General features: G+C 35.4%; 1 pseudogene; it reads left to right on the top strand.

Annotated features, from left to right (window-relative positions):
- The first annotated feature begins 4,767 nt into the window (after window positions 1-4,767).
- LOC129894845 (protein SLOW GREEN 1, chloroplastic-like) lies at window positions 4,768-11,340 on the top strand (annotated as a pseudogene).
- The last annotated feature ends 3,321 nt before the right edge of the window (window positions 11,341-14,661 follow it).

Raw genomic sequence — 14,661 nt, 5'->3', positions numbered from 1 at the left:
ACCCCCACCTCCACTAGAATCCTCTCCCCCTACCATCATATTATGTTTTATTTTTTATCCATTTTTACCATATTTATTATATCCGATTTATCTCTTCAACTTTGTTGGTGGTTGATAAAATTGATGAGGATTTAAAAAATAAATATAGTGGTAGATTTGTTAGTGATGGATGGAAAAGAAGAGAAAATTAAAGGTGATGATGAAAAAGAAATTGATACTGATAATGGTGGTGGTGATATTTGGTGGTAGGTTTGTACCCTTTGATGGTGATGATGATGTAATTTTAGTGATGAGTTTGGTTAGGAGTGTTTTATTTTGCGGTCCTTATTTATATTTTTATGGGTTTGATCGTAGGTGATTTTGCGGTCAGAGGGCAATTTTCATATTTTGTTTCTCCGGCAAACTATTCGGCGATATCATCTCCGGCCAAATTGAGTTGTAAGTCCTTTATCCTCTCTTTTGCTTTCTCCTCTGTAATTCCTATCCTCTGTACTTAGCCTTGCAGAGAACCGATTACTACTCTGAGTTCCATCTCCGGCGACGGCGACGGAGAGTCGAGCGGCTTCAGCTTCCCACGCTTGGACACCTCACACCTGCAATAGCCCTTCCACTAAGGAATAACAGATCTGAAGAAAATCGATTGAAATCGCCGATGATGGTATCATCAAGGACGCAATTCTTGACACAGAAAAGAAGCTGCGGCAGAGCTCGGTTTTTCCGGCGAAGCCCTAGTTTTTCCGGCGAAGCTCTAGTTTTTCCGGCAAAGTTTTTTTTTTTCCAGGTGTACAGATCTGTATTTCTGGTGACGAACAACCGCTGCAACTGAACTAAGTACGCCGACGTGAACAGTATTCTAACGCGAGCAGTATTTTTCGGCGGCAACTAGGTTTATTTCTACCGGAGTTGGTACCTCCGGTTTTTATATCTTTTATTCTATCCTTTGTTCATATACTTGTAGTTACATTTTACCGATTTTAAACCCCCGAATAATTTATTAGTTCATACGCATTTTCGTGGCTTTGGATAGTGATGGTAGACTAGGGTCATGTTCTCTCTCATGGATGGGGATGAGGGTAAGGAGAGGTAAGTGGGTTAAAGGAGCGTCTAGACTGAGAATAGGTTCTTGGAACATTGGGACGTTAACGGGTAAATCCATAGAACTGGTTAAGATCCTAAAGAAGAGGAAGATTAATATAGCCTGTGTCCAGGAGACAAAATGGGTCGGCTCTAAAGCTAAGGAGGTAGACGGGTATAAGCTTTGGTTTTCTGGTAAATCGAAGTATAGAAATGGGGTAGGCATTTTAATAGACAGTGATTTAAGGGATCAGGTGGTGGAGGTTAGGAGAGTCAATGATAGGATGATGTCGATTAAAATGGTCGTTGAAGGGACCACGTTGAACGTTATTAGTGCTTATGCGCCGTAAGAGGGCTTATGCGAGGAGGATAAGAGGCGCTTTTGGGAGGAGTTGGACGAGTTAGTGGGAGGCATACCACCTACTGAGAAGCTTGTCGTGAGAGGGGATTTCAATGGGCACATCAGATCTATTTCGGGAGGGTATGATGATGTGCATGGGGGCTTTGGCTTCGGGGACAGAAATGGAGGAGGAACCGCACTGTTGGATTTTGCAAGAGCTTTCAGATTGGTGATAGCCAACTCGAGTTTCCCAAAGAAGGAGGACCACTTGGTAACCTTCCGTAGTTCAGTGGCTAAAACTCAGATAAATTTTTTACTCCTCAGGAAGGATGATAAGGGTTTGTGCAAAGATTGTAAGGTCATCCCGATCGACAACCTTACAACCCGAAATAAGCTCTTAGTGATGGATTTAGGGATAAAGATGACAAGGACGAGGAGGGTTGGGGAAGAACGACCTAGGATCAGATGGGGGAGTTTGACAACGGTTAGTGCCCTTGAGATGGGAGAGAAATTGAAGGATATGGGGGCCTGGGATAGTAGTGGGGATGCGAACGATATGTGGGATAGGACAGCTAGTTATATTAGGGTTGTAGCAAAGAAAGTGCTAGGAGTCTCGACAGGTAGTCGTAGTCGGCATCGAGGGGACTAGTGGTGGAATAGAGAAGTGCAAGGGAAAGTGGAAGCAAAGAAGGTGGCATATGCTAAGTTGATGGAGAGCAAGGATGAGGTGGATAAGTGGACGAATGGAGAACTGTATAAGAAAGCGAGGAAGGAGGCGAAGTCGGCGGTTGCAACGGCAAAAATGGCAGCTTTTGAACGTCTTTATGCTGAACTGGAAGAGAAAGGTGGGGACAGAAAATTATTCAGGCTAGCCAGGGCCCGGGAGAGAAGGGCACGCGATGTGGATCAAGTAAAGTGCATTAAAGACGAAGACGGAAAAGTATTGGTAGAGGAGACCCTTATCAAACAAAGATGGCAGTCATACTTCCATAAACTTTTGAATGACAAAGGGGACAGAGAAATTGTGTTGGGAGATTTGGAACATACAGGAAGGAGTCACGAATTTAGGGGTTGTAGGAGTATTACGGTAGATGAGGTTAAGGATGCTGTTCGTAGGATGCGCTGGGGAAGAGCGACCGGACCTGACGAGATCCCTGGAGAATTTTGGAAAAGTGCGATCTCGGTAGGTTTGGAATGTCTGACTAGGTTATTTAATGTCATCTTTACGACGGCAATGATGCCCGTAGAATGGAGATCGAGCATCATGATCCTGCTTTACAAAAATAAAGGGGATAGCCAGAGCTGTGACAACTATAGAGGTATTAAGCTTCTAAGCCATACTATGAAAGTGTGGGAAAGAGTGGTAGAGATGAGGGTGAGGAGAGGCGTGTCTATTTCAGAGAACCAGTTTGGATTTATGCCAGGACGCTCAACTACAGAAGCCATCCACCTTATGAGGAGACTAATGGAGCAATATAGGGAGAGGAAGAGAGACTTGCATATGGTGTTCATCGACTTGGAAAAGGCTTACGATAAAGTCCCACGAGAGATACTATGGAGATGTTTGGAGGCTAAAGGTGTACCTGTAGCGTATATAAGGGTGATCAAGTACATGTACGAGGGTGCCAAAACCAGGGTAAGGACAGTAGGAGGGGACTCAGAACACTTCCCAGTTATGATGGGGTTGCATCAAGGATCAGCTCTTAGCCCATTCCTATTTGCCTTGGTGATGGATGGATTGATGCGACAAATTCAAGGTGAGGTGCCATGGTGTATTCTTTTTGCGGACGACATAGTCCTCATCGATGAGACTTGTAGCGGAGTTAACGCTAAGCTAGAAGATTGGAGACGCACCTTGGAGTCTAAGGGGTTTAAGCTGAGTAGGACCAAGACAGAGTACCTAGAGTGCAAGTTCAGTGAGACACCTCAAGAGGTTGGTGCGGAAGTTAGGCTCGGGGACCAAGCCATCCAAAAGAGAAGTAGTTTTAAGTACCTTGGTTCTATCATGCAAGACAGCGGAGAGATCGACGAGGATGTCACACACCGTATTGGGGCAGGATGGATGAAATGGAGGCTCGCCTCCGGTGTGTTATGTGACAAGAAGGTGCCACCACAACTTAAGGGCAAGTTCTACAAAGTGGTCGTTAGACCAGCTATGTTATATGGGGCGGAGTGTTGGCCAGTTAAGGTCTCCCACGTGCAAAAGATGAAGGTTGCCGAGATAAGAATGTTGAGATAGATGTGTGGGCATACCAGGAGTGACAAGATTAGAAATGAGGCTATTCGAGAAAAAGTAGGAGTGGCCTCGGTGGAGGACAAGATGTGGGAAACGCGATTGAGATGGTTTGGACATGTAAAGAGGAGAGTCCTAGATGAACCAGTGCGGAGATGTGAGAGGCTAGCCATGGATGGTTTCAGAAGAGGTAGGGGTAGGCCGAAGAAATATTGGGGAGAGGTGATCAGACAGGATATGGCGCATTTACGACTTACCGAGGACATGACCCTAGATAGGAGGATGTGGAGGACACACATTAGGGTAGAAGGCTAGTACATAGTGGTTTTATTCTCCCTTATTCGTAGGCGTATTAACGCACTATGATTTCTTGTACTCTGATGTATGTTATTTATGGTATTTATGTTATTATCCAATAATAATATCTACTATTTTTTGTGCTTTGATTATACTATTGTTTGGACCGTTTTCGTCATCTACTTATCTACTTATTTACTCTAATATTCTTGTCTGACCTTTTTCTATGCTTTTATTGAGCCGAGGGTCTTTTGGAAACAGCCGTCCTACATTGGTAGGAGTCAGGTCTGCGTACACTCTACTCTCCCCAGACCCCACGATGTGGGATTTCACTGGGTTGTTGTTATTATTGTTGTTATCGTAGGTCATTTTGATTTTTGATGATGAAATATATGAACTTGGTAGTGATATGATGCCAATACTAGTGATTACATTGAAAAATAAGCAATTGATGACATGGATAATTTTTTTTAGAAATATGACATGGCATCTGATGTGATAGTGAGATGACAGTGATCTGACGCAAGTGTAATACACCTTACATTGTGATAGTGGTGTTGTACGTCTCAGGGAGTAAATAAATTTACTTTTGAATAGTACATGTGTATAATAAGTCTCTATAATAATTTAAGTGTGTAACTGATTTTTTGGGACAAGCTCAGGAGTAAATTTATGCATTTTCCCATTAAAATATCCTACCAAAAAACATAATACCCACACCCAAATTATAACCCAACCCCCCCAAATACTTCACTTAAATTCAACCATTTCCGCTTGAAACCACTTTTCGCCGACAACGACCACCACTACCACCAATATTAACTTCACCTTAGCTATCGGTTAATCACCATTCTTTCACAACATCACTAATACTAATTCACCATGCCGCTCCTCCATTTTCACAATCCTCAAAACTGCTCCTAAGAACTATAGAAGAAGATTTGTCCTCCAAACCTCTGCCAATGACAATTTCAAGTCAATTCAATTAATCTCTACCCTCAAATCTTTTGGTTTCACTGTTGTTTTTACTTCCATGGCCTTAGGGAGTTTTCGATCAGAACTCCATTGGTAAGAATTGAAATCCTATCAGCTTCTGTAATAGAAGAGCAATAGCAAGAAGTAGTAGAAGAAGATTCACTGCTGATCCATTTCTTTGATTCCAATCCTGAAGCGATTGAAGCCCTAAAAAAACCTCTTCTACGAAAAATTAAAATCAAGGGAGGGAGAGAGACTGAAAATACTGAAGAGTTGCCATCTACTCAGCTAGAGAATACTGAATGAAAATTTTTGATGGCGAGGATGTTGAATGAAATAGGGGAAACTTCAAGATGCAAGGGAGGTTTTTGAAGAGATTTTAAAAATTAGAATCAAGGGAGGGTGAGAGTCTGGAAATACTGAAGAGTTTTCATCTACTCAGCTAGAGAATACTGAATGAAAATTTTTGACGGCGAGGATGTTGAATGAAATAGGGGAAACTTCAAGATGCAATGGAGGTTTTTGAAGAGATTTTATCGATAACCCCTCTTTCATTCGAGGCGTTATTTGAGAATGCATTGCTGATGGATAGATGTGGTGAGGGGGTGAAGGTGATTCAGAGGTTAGATGAGGCATTGAGGTTAGCTGAGGGTTTTTTAGTTAATCGGGTGAGGATTTTATTTTTTGGTAGAAATTTATTAAATATCGGATCGGTGGGTAGGATTAAGAAACATGTATGTCCATTAGTATAAAGGGTATATACAGTTCACAGTTTGGAAGTTAAGGACACTAATGTCCTTATAGTATAACGGAGGGATACTCTTACCATTAATGATAGTTCGAAGGTATATTTATCCTTTTACTCTTGTTTATATATTTAGGAAAGGAATAAAAAGTGTAAATGTAATGACAAAAATTGAATAAACATAGTGCTATAAAAATTTTATCCGATCAATTTCAGATACGATTATCTAAAAAATTATTTATAGCAGTGTCATTTTCTATGAAAGATACCTTTTTAAATTTCTATATTTGAGCAAAAATCATTACAGTTTGAAAAATATGATAGCATAATGTATAAGTATAATTACACTAATAATTAATGATAGGAACAATTATTTAACTACACACCTTATATATCTATATATACTATTATTCCCTACAATTTGTAAAAATATCAAAAATTCCTCTTTTCTTCTTTCTCTCTCCAATTATCAGATAATCCCTTTTACTCCTTCACAACTATCCTAATTTTACACCTAATTTCAACCCATCATTGAAGCGGTTTTTTTTTCAATTACACTCAATCTTCTTCTCAAATTCAAACTTCTAAAATAGGTAAATATAATTTCTTCATTCTCTTTTAACCTCAGTTTCATCTTTTCATCACTATTAATTTCTCATCGATTTTACTTTTAAAATTTTCTTAGTTTTCATCGATATTTCCTGATACATATGGATTTCGGTCCATCTTTTAGTATAGATCTTACTTAGTTAAACCAGCATCAAGGAGTACTTGTTTCTCCGACCTCTGATTCATCATGGGAAGGTTTTCATGAGATTAGATCTAAACATTGTAACAATCCCGTAGTTATGGATAAATTTGTGCAAAATTGAAGTTGAAATCTCTAGTTCAACAAGCATCTCAAGAAGCAGAGAAAAAAATTAAAGGTGTTACAACATGCCCTAATCTTCCAAAGGTATGAGTTCTTCTAATCAGTATTGTTATTTTTCTTTTTAAATCTCAATTTTTTGAATAAATTTCAATGTATCATTCTTAAAGTCCGTAATGATACATTTAGTCTATTTTTGATATAGGCTAAATGTATCAGATATATTATTTTGTATCTTTTAATGTTGATACACAATTCGTATGATGATACTTAAGGTTCTGATATGGGTTTTGTTATTATGTTCCTGATACATAAGGTCTACTTCTTTGTATAATGGTTATGATACATCATGTACTAATCATGATACTTAAGGTTTTACTGATTTTGAGTTATTCATGATACATTAATTTTATCTTTTTATATTATTCTTGATACATAAGGGAAAAATAAAGTGTCTCATATCAATATATACAAGCTCTATATGTATACTTATTGGTCATGCATCTGATACATAAATTCATTTTGTATCATCTATTGTAATATATCATATTATGTTATGTTTTCATAAAGTCAGATATACAATGTATCAGGTACAAGTTGTATTTATTCATTTGTTCTGTCAATGCACAGACTGAAGTATGTCATAAAAAATATCTCTTCCCACTCTTTGAGATTCGACACTACATATACTGCTAATTTTATTGATGATTTCAAATCATCAATAGATGAAGAAGGTATCCAGTTGTCTAGGCAAACCATCTTTGGTCATTACCTAGATTTGACACAGTGTAATTTTCTAGGTCAAATCATCAAATGTCTCTTACTTCTCAAGGTGGAGCAGAAAAACACAAATGAATTGCACATTCGTCACGTTCAGGGTAATCTACTCTATTTCTCAATCAAGAAATTTGCTATTATTATCAATTGGCGATGTACTTGTAATATCAGTGAATTTCGATACCCGAATGCACCCCAAGCATATTGTTATCTAGATATTTCCCTAGTGCGCAAAATGGGGTAAACAAAGGACGTTTGGTTCAATATTTCCTTCAGGAAAACTGTAACACCCCCTAAAAATGTTGTATATGATGTTCCAATTCTCGATGAAAATGATATCTCTTCTGTATTTTAGGCATAACTTTTAATAGAATGGTCCAAATTAGGTGATTTTCTGAATAATTGGAACATCATTATCTACAACTTTTGTGAAGACCATATTTTAAGTTTCGGTGGTTAAGTAGGCCAAATAAATTAATTATTGCAAGACATGGTACTGTGATAAAATAGAGTATTTACAGAAAAAAATCATATCTCACTGTAGGTTACTCCAAATTAGTTGATTCTTTAATGATATGAATGTAAACCTCTAGAGCAACAATTCATATTAAGACACCAAATCCTAATAAGGAAGTTATCTTTTTCAAATGCAGCTCCGAAAAAGGGTATTCCGTTAAAAGAAGGTTCTCACCAATCATGGAAAAATCTAGATCCATTTGACATCACCCATGATTATTGTTAGGTCCCTCCTTCACACCTATAAATATCCACCGTGTTTCATTATTTTGTTCATCAAGCTTTCTCAAGCAACTCTTCACTCTATACACTCCTTTAATCATTCTCAAAAATATAGTTTTAGTTCTTAGTAGTATAGAAATACTATTCCAGTGATTCATATACTTCGGGTAGTACACAAAACACTCCGGTGAGGAAAAAATGCTAGTATTCAAGAGTGTTTATTAAGTCCTTTAATTCTAAGTAACGCTTTGGATTCTAGGTATGTTAGACTTCAGTGAGAGTATTCCTTCCACTCTCATGCCTAAAGTATTTTGGTCATATGATAAATTATGTTTATTTTCTTTAAGTTTTACTCTACGTTATGTGGGTGTTTATCCATGAGTTCTACCACCCATGTAGTTCAAAACTTTTTCAACTAAATCTGTTGATTTCAAGTAAGATTTTCTTATGGGTAATTCTTATTTCTACTTAATAGCATAAATTATGGTTAAACTAATGATTATTGATTTATTTTGATGTAAAATAATTTTATATGTATGAATTAATGGTTTGCAAGTATTTTATCTATTTAGCTCTTTAAAAGTTCTTGAAATTCATGGTGAGTTGTTTAAAACATGATTTTTAATTGATGGATTTCAAAGTATTTATGTATAATTTTATTTACATTCATGTTTGAAAGTTGAAGTGATTTGAACCCACCTAGTTTTACTATGTTTTCAATAAAGTTTGACTTGAAAGCTTTGACTCCAAATAAATATTTATGAAATCAATATTTGTGATCAAAAGGGAGTCTTATGAAATGAAAGAATGATGAAATGATATGAATGATGGATTCTTTATGCATTAAGGAAAATTCTTGCATATTTGAATTACCAAAGGTTTTAATAAGCTATTCCACCGAATATGATGTTTTGAATTCGTAAGCTATATGCTATGAATATAAACTATTTCGTGGGATTGACTTAGCACCGAACGGGGTATTGAAGTGGGATTCAGTAAGGGAATCCTAGTAGCAACCTCTTGTCTCATTAATTATGTGCCAACATAGGAGCCATTGTAGGCTTAGGCTAATGGATCCATGAAAGCCCTTAAAGTTAAAGTTAAAGTTAAAGAAATGAACGAAGTTGATGGAGTTCTACCCGATAAGTAGTCTCCCCGGCCAATATAGGGGTTTATGTTGGATTCCATGTAATAGTTCGCATGGTCTTAAATGCCAGTTATGATTATTTTCCCATAAAATGAATATTTTAAAGGATATCTATATGATTGATTATGCATGCATTGCATTATGTTTCATATTACATAAATGTTTTAATGTTTCCTCAATATTCATGCATGCTTACATACTTAGTACATTCAAAGTACTAACGCATACTCTTTTGCCTACATGATATCACCATGTAGGGACCAGTGCTCCTCCTCATTCTCCTCCACGTGGCTAGTTGAGATTTTGTTTGAAGACTACTTTTGGTGAGTTCCCATGTTTCAGGAACAATACTTTTTTATATTTCTAGCTTATGATATGTTGAGATCTTTAGACACTTACTATGACATTTCTTTCTATTATGATTGATGGTGAGCTAGGGACTTATCTTAGCTCTGTTAAATCTAAAAGTTAGAGGTATTGTTGGACATATGTAAGTTGAAGATTTACTATTATGATTTTTGCTTGTTTATTTATTATCATTATCTATGAAAGGCTAAAAGAATGCTAAGAGACTTGTTTAAGGTACTTTCGAATTCCTCATTCGCCATGTCACGTCTAGGCCCTAGGCTTAGGTCGTGACAGAAACTAATGAAGACGTTGCTCAGATGGTCATTCTCTACTTCATCCACACTTTTATCTTTTCTCAACTAGGTGATTCACCTATATCTATTGATGACTTTAGGATGGTAGAGGATGACAGATATGAGCAGTTCCTATGGGGTAAAATAGCATTTTTCAAATTGATGAAAGGCATGAGGCAGGAGCTTACTACTGCCAAACAAATGTATCACTTGGGCGGCATGCCATACGCTCTTAATGCATGGATTTATAAATGTGTATCTCAAGTCCCTTCTGAAATTGTTGTAAGAGTGGGTAATTATTTCTTCAAAATTCTTAATTGGAGTGTTATTACGGTCAAGCGTAAATATGAGATCTTTATGTCTAGCATTTTCAGTGAGGTATACTTTATAAAATCCTATTCATATTTATATCAAATATATATATATATATATATATATATCATCTGATGCTTATTAACTGTAGTTTAAGATTATTTAGTTTTCAATTTTGCACTGATTTGTTATACATATCATTTATGATACATTCATTAATCTTGAATTTGATCCTTTAGGTATTTGTCATGAACTCATGAAACATACATTCAATAATCTTGAATCTAATACATTAGATCTTTGTCATGAACTCATGATACATACTGATCCTTGTTTTTATTTTTTCTGCTTTTCACTCTGATTTTTTTCAGTATACATAGTCCAAACTTGTCATGATACATTAGGTCTCTATCATGATATCATTATACATACTGATCCTCGTTTTTCCTTTTTATACTTTTCACTCTAATTTTTTTCAATATACATGCTCCAATCTTGTCCTAACACAAGATGGACTGAAATCACTTGACATCCCTGACAGTGAACCTTCTACTAAAGGTACTACATCAGTTGCCAAGGCCAAATGAATGGAACCTCAAGAACTTCCCAGCTTTAAGAACTTTTCAATTAAACCACCCGATCGTGTTGCTGATACATCTTCTCCATATCCTTCCAAAAGAAGGAAGACTGCTCTGGTAAAAATCTATTCCAGTAGAAACGACTAATAAAGACAAAGATGTCCTACAACCAAAATCATCAAAAAATCTTGTTTTCACTACTTCAAAACCAATGGCAAAATCAGTGGTGAGAGGTGAATCTTCTAGTCAATCGGACCAAATTGCTCCAGTGGATGTCAAAGTCTTAAAGAAGTTTCTGAAGAAATACGTAAATTATTAGTATAAGATTTAAGTTAGTCAATATACTTTTAATAAGTTGATACATTCTAATTTTTTATATAATGGTATTAAGGTTGATCGAAAGTTCAAGCGATTAGAGAATAAAATCGATTCAAATCATACCGATCTCTTGAAAACAATTGCGAATATAGTTCACCCACCCTCCAAGGTATAGTATTTTTTGTTAAAACACTTGAATTCGTTAGTATGTTACAATTTTTATTTTTTATAACATTGTAGATCCTTGATCATGCCCTGAATGACACATCAACTCCAATTCAAAATGATGATTTGTGAAACCATTCCATGTGGTTGAAGAACTTCAACCACCTACTGTATTGAAGGAGCACATTAATGATCAAATTAAATCTAGTGCCCCTGAATCATATGAACAATCTCACGGACATAAAGATATTCAAGTACATAAATGATGTATAAATTAAAAAGTCTATTTTTTAATTGTTATACCTATTAACTACTTGATACATTTCATAGTCATGTATCAGATATAAAATTTTCTATTTCAATAGTCATTTACAGAAGTAATTGTTATTATTGTAATTATAAGAAGTAGAACCATCCAAGAATCCACAACAAATGGAGAATGTATCACCACATCCCATGCAATCAGATGCTGTAGAAGGTTTTGAAGGGGCTGTTAGTTCTGATATATTAAAGATAATGTATCAGAATAATATCTGTGATACATTTAATAGATATACGTTTAGTATTAAAATGATACATTTATTTTAGGATAATGCATCAGAAGAAACAAATATTGACATCAAAGATGCAACTGACACTTTTGATAAGACTGACAAAATAGAAGAACAGATTGAGCAAATTCATAGAGACAAAATCAAGCCCGGTGTATTGGTAATATTTCCATACTTGTATCTGATTCATTAGCTTTAGTACTGGTTAGTATTACAAAAAAATCAAAATATACTAAATTATTAATAATTTTTATCATTCTTATAAAACAGGATTTCACAACTTCAACTTTGACATCGTCCGAAATACGAGATGTGGTAGATGCTCTTATATACGGACTTTCATTACCGATCACACCATTGACTGCTGTTAGTCATGAAAAAGTAGTTCAGAATGAATATTTACTAAGCGATAGCCAATTGCCTACCACTCTTCCATCCAAATCCATTATGTTGTCGGATGATGCGAAGACACCTCTTTCATCCAGTAGGATGCCTTTAAACATCTTACAATCACCGTACCTAACAACTTTTGGATCGATTGATGAGGGCAAGGAGAAGATGCCTACTGAAAGGGATCAAAAATACCCTTTTGAAGGTTTTGGCATATGCTATAGTCCTCCAACTGAGATAATCACCGAGTACTCCCAATGGATAGATAAGAGACTATTAAAATTGCATGCCAACAAGTAAGTATTACATTAATAAATTATTAACCGAAACTAGTTATTTTATAATTACTCTTAATTTAGTGTACGTTTTCATTTAGGAAATCAAAGGAGGAACACTACAAAGCTAAGTGTTCTTCATTCGGTTTTGGAAAAATAGACTTTGTAGTGGCATTTCCTCAAGATAAGAACTGGTTCTATCTCATGTCACAACCAAACAGATGCTGGAACGATGAGGTAAGTGATAATATTTCTATATTTAATAATTATATGTTGATCTGCCACAAATTACTATCTGATTCCATTTTTTTAATGTATCTGATTCATAAGTGCAATGTATCATATACATCTAATACAAATGTATCCTTTGTGTTAACAATTATGTATCATATTTTTATCTAATATTTTCTTATATCGTATAGTACATTGATGTAATATTTTACTACCTTTGAAAGAAGTCCAAGATTCAGTTGGTCAATCTGTATAGATACACAACAAGTTGTATCTTCAAAGTTTACATCAAATCTGCACACACACAATACTACCATATTCTTGCTGAAATTTCAACCTAATAAGACATGGCATGTGCCGCGGTTGTATCTCATCATGAGAGGTTTTTCAAGAACATAATCAGAGATTTCTCAATCCCTACCGAATTTTCATGGTATTTGATAGATGAGGTATACATTCCGGTCAACTATGACAGTGATTTTCATTGGGTACTAGCTGTGGTTGTGTTGAGATAGATGTTAATACGTGTGTATGATTCATCCTCTGGATCAAGAAGAAGAAACACTTCCCTAGAGATTCAAAAGATAGTAGTAATGCTACCTACATACCTTCAAGATAGTAGGTTTCTCGAGAAGACTGAACATATCGATTGGTCATTTTTTGATTCATAAAAGTATAAATAAACCGACAATTTTCTTGAACCACATCACCCATTTTGGGTTGAATATGTTGAAGGCATCGCGCAATAAGGGAGCAACAAATTGTGAGTATTATAAATTATGCATATTTCACTTTTTAATTTTATTTTAATTATTTTAAAGTGGTTTACTTCTGATTTTGCAGGGATTTTGGAGTATTCATGGTTGTTTTTGCTGAATATCTAAGTGATGAAATTTCTATTCCATCTACTGGACTAAATGTCGAATACTTCCGCTCAAGATACACCTCTCTATTGTGGAATTATGGTTGTTGAAAGGTCAAGAATATTTATATCAGCGAAACGACAATCCACCAAAGCCCAAGAGATATTTCATTTTTCCTGCTCAAGGAGAAATAGTAGATGTCAAGTAGTTTTTTGAACTTGGTAGTAGTAGAATATAGACATTTATTTTTAGCAGAAATAGTAAATATTTTTTGGTTATGTAATATTTGTAAGATATTTTTGAACAACTGTTGTGTTAATATTTTGCTGTGCAACTTCTTATGCATTCAATGAATCTTAATTCAATATATCTGATACATTTCCAAAATAACTCTGTACCTTTTATGTATAAGTTATAAAATGTTACTTATTCAAATGATACATAATATCAGAACTGGTATCAAAGACATACTACTGATGTATCATTTTTCTATATTAAATTAAGGCTATGTATCTGTAACTTATCAAACTAAAAATATAAATCTTAAACACTTTGAATCTAAGATGCATTATATCAAATAAGTCTAGATGAATATCAGATTTCTTCCTGATATATAACCTTTCAATATATCATATACATAATATTTCCTACGTATTATGTCTTGTGGCAGATACATCATTTAGATGTATCATTTAAATGTATCAGTTGAAAGGTTATGTATTAGTATTCAATCTGTCAAATTCAAATCTCAGTTGAAAGGATACTTATCAGTTGATGTTGAATATATCTTTTTGTTGCTCACTTTCTTTACTCGTCTGAATTTTTAAGGTTATGTATCAACATTTCAATATATCTTAATTTAATTTATGTGATACATTTTCAAAACAAATCAATACCATCCCTCTATCATGTCATGACCCAAGCCTAGGGCCTAGACGTGACATGGCGAAAGAGGAACCCAAAAGTACCTCAAATAAGCCTCTTAGCATTATTTTAGCCTTTCATAGGTAATGACGATAAATGAAGAAGTGGAAATTATAATAGTAAATATTCAACTTACATATTGGGTTGGATTCATCCTTTGGAAATCCCGAATCCTAGAGGCTGGATTTTGCATTTGGGGAGGAGGAACACCTAGATTCC

Source organism: Solanum dulcamara, chromosome 7, assembly GCF_947179165.1.
Source record: "Solanum dulcamara chromosome 7, daSolDulc1.2, whole genome shotgun sequence".
In the NCBI taxonomy this organism is placed as follows: Eukaryota; Viridiplantae; Streptophyta; class Magnoliopsida; order Solanales; family Solanaceae; genus Solanum; species Solanum dulcamara.
The sequence above is the reverse complement of the archived record's forward strand: the minus strand, read 5'-3'. Positions and strand labels throughout refer to the sequence as shown.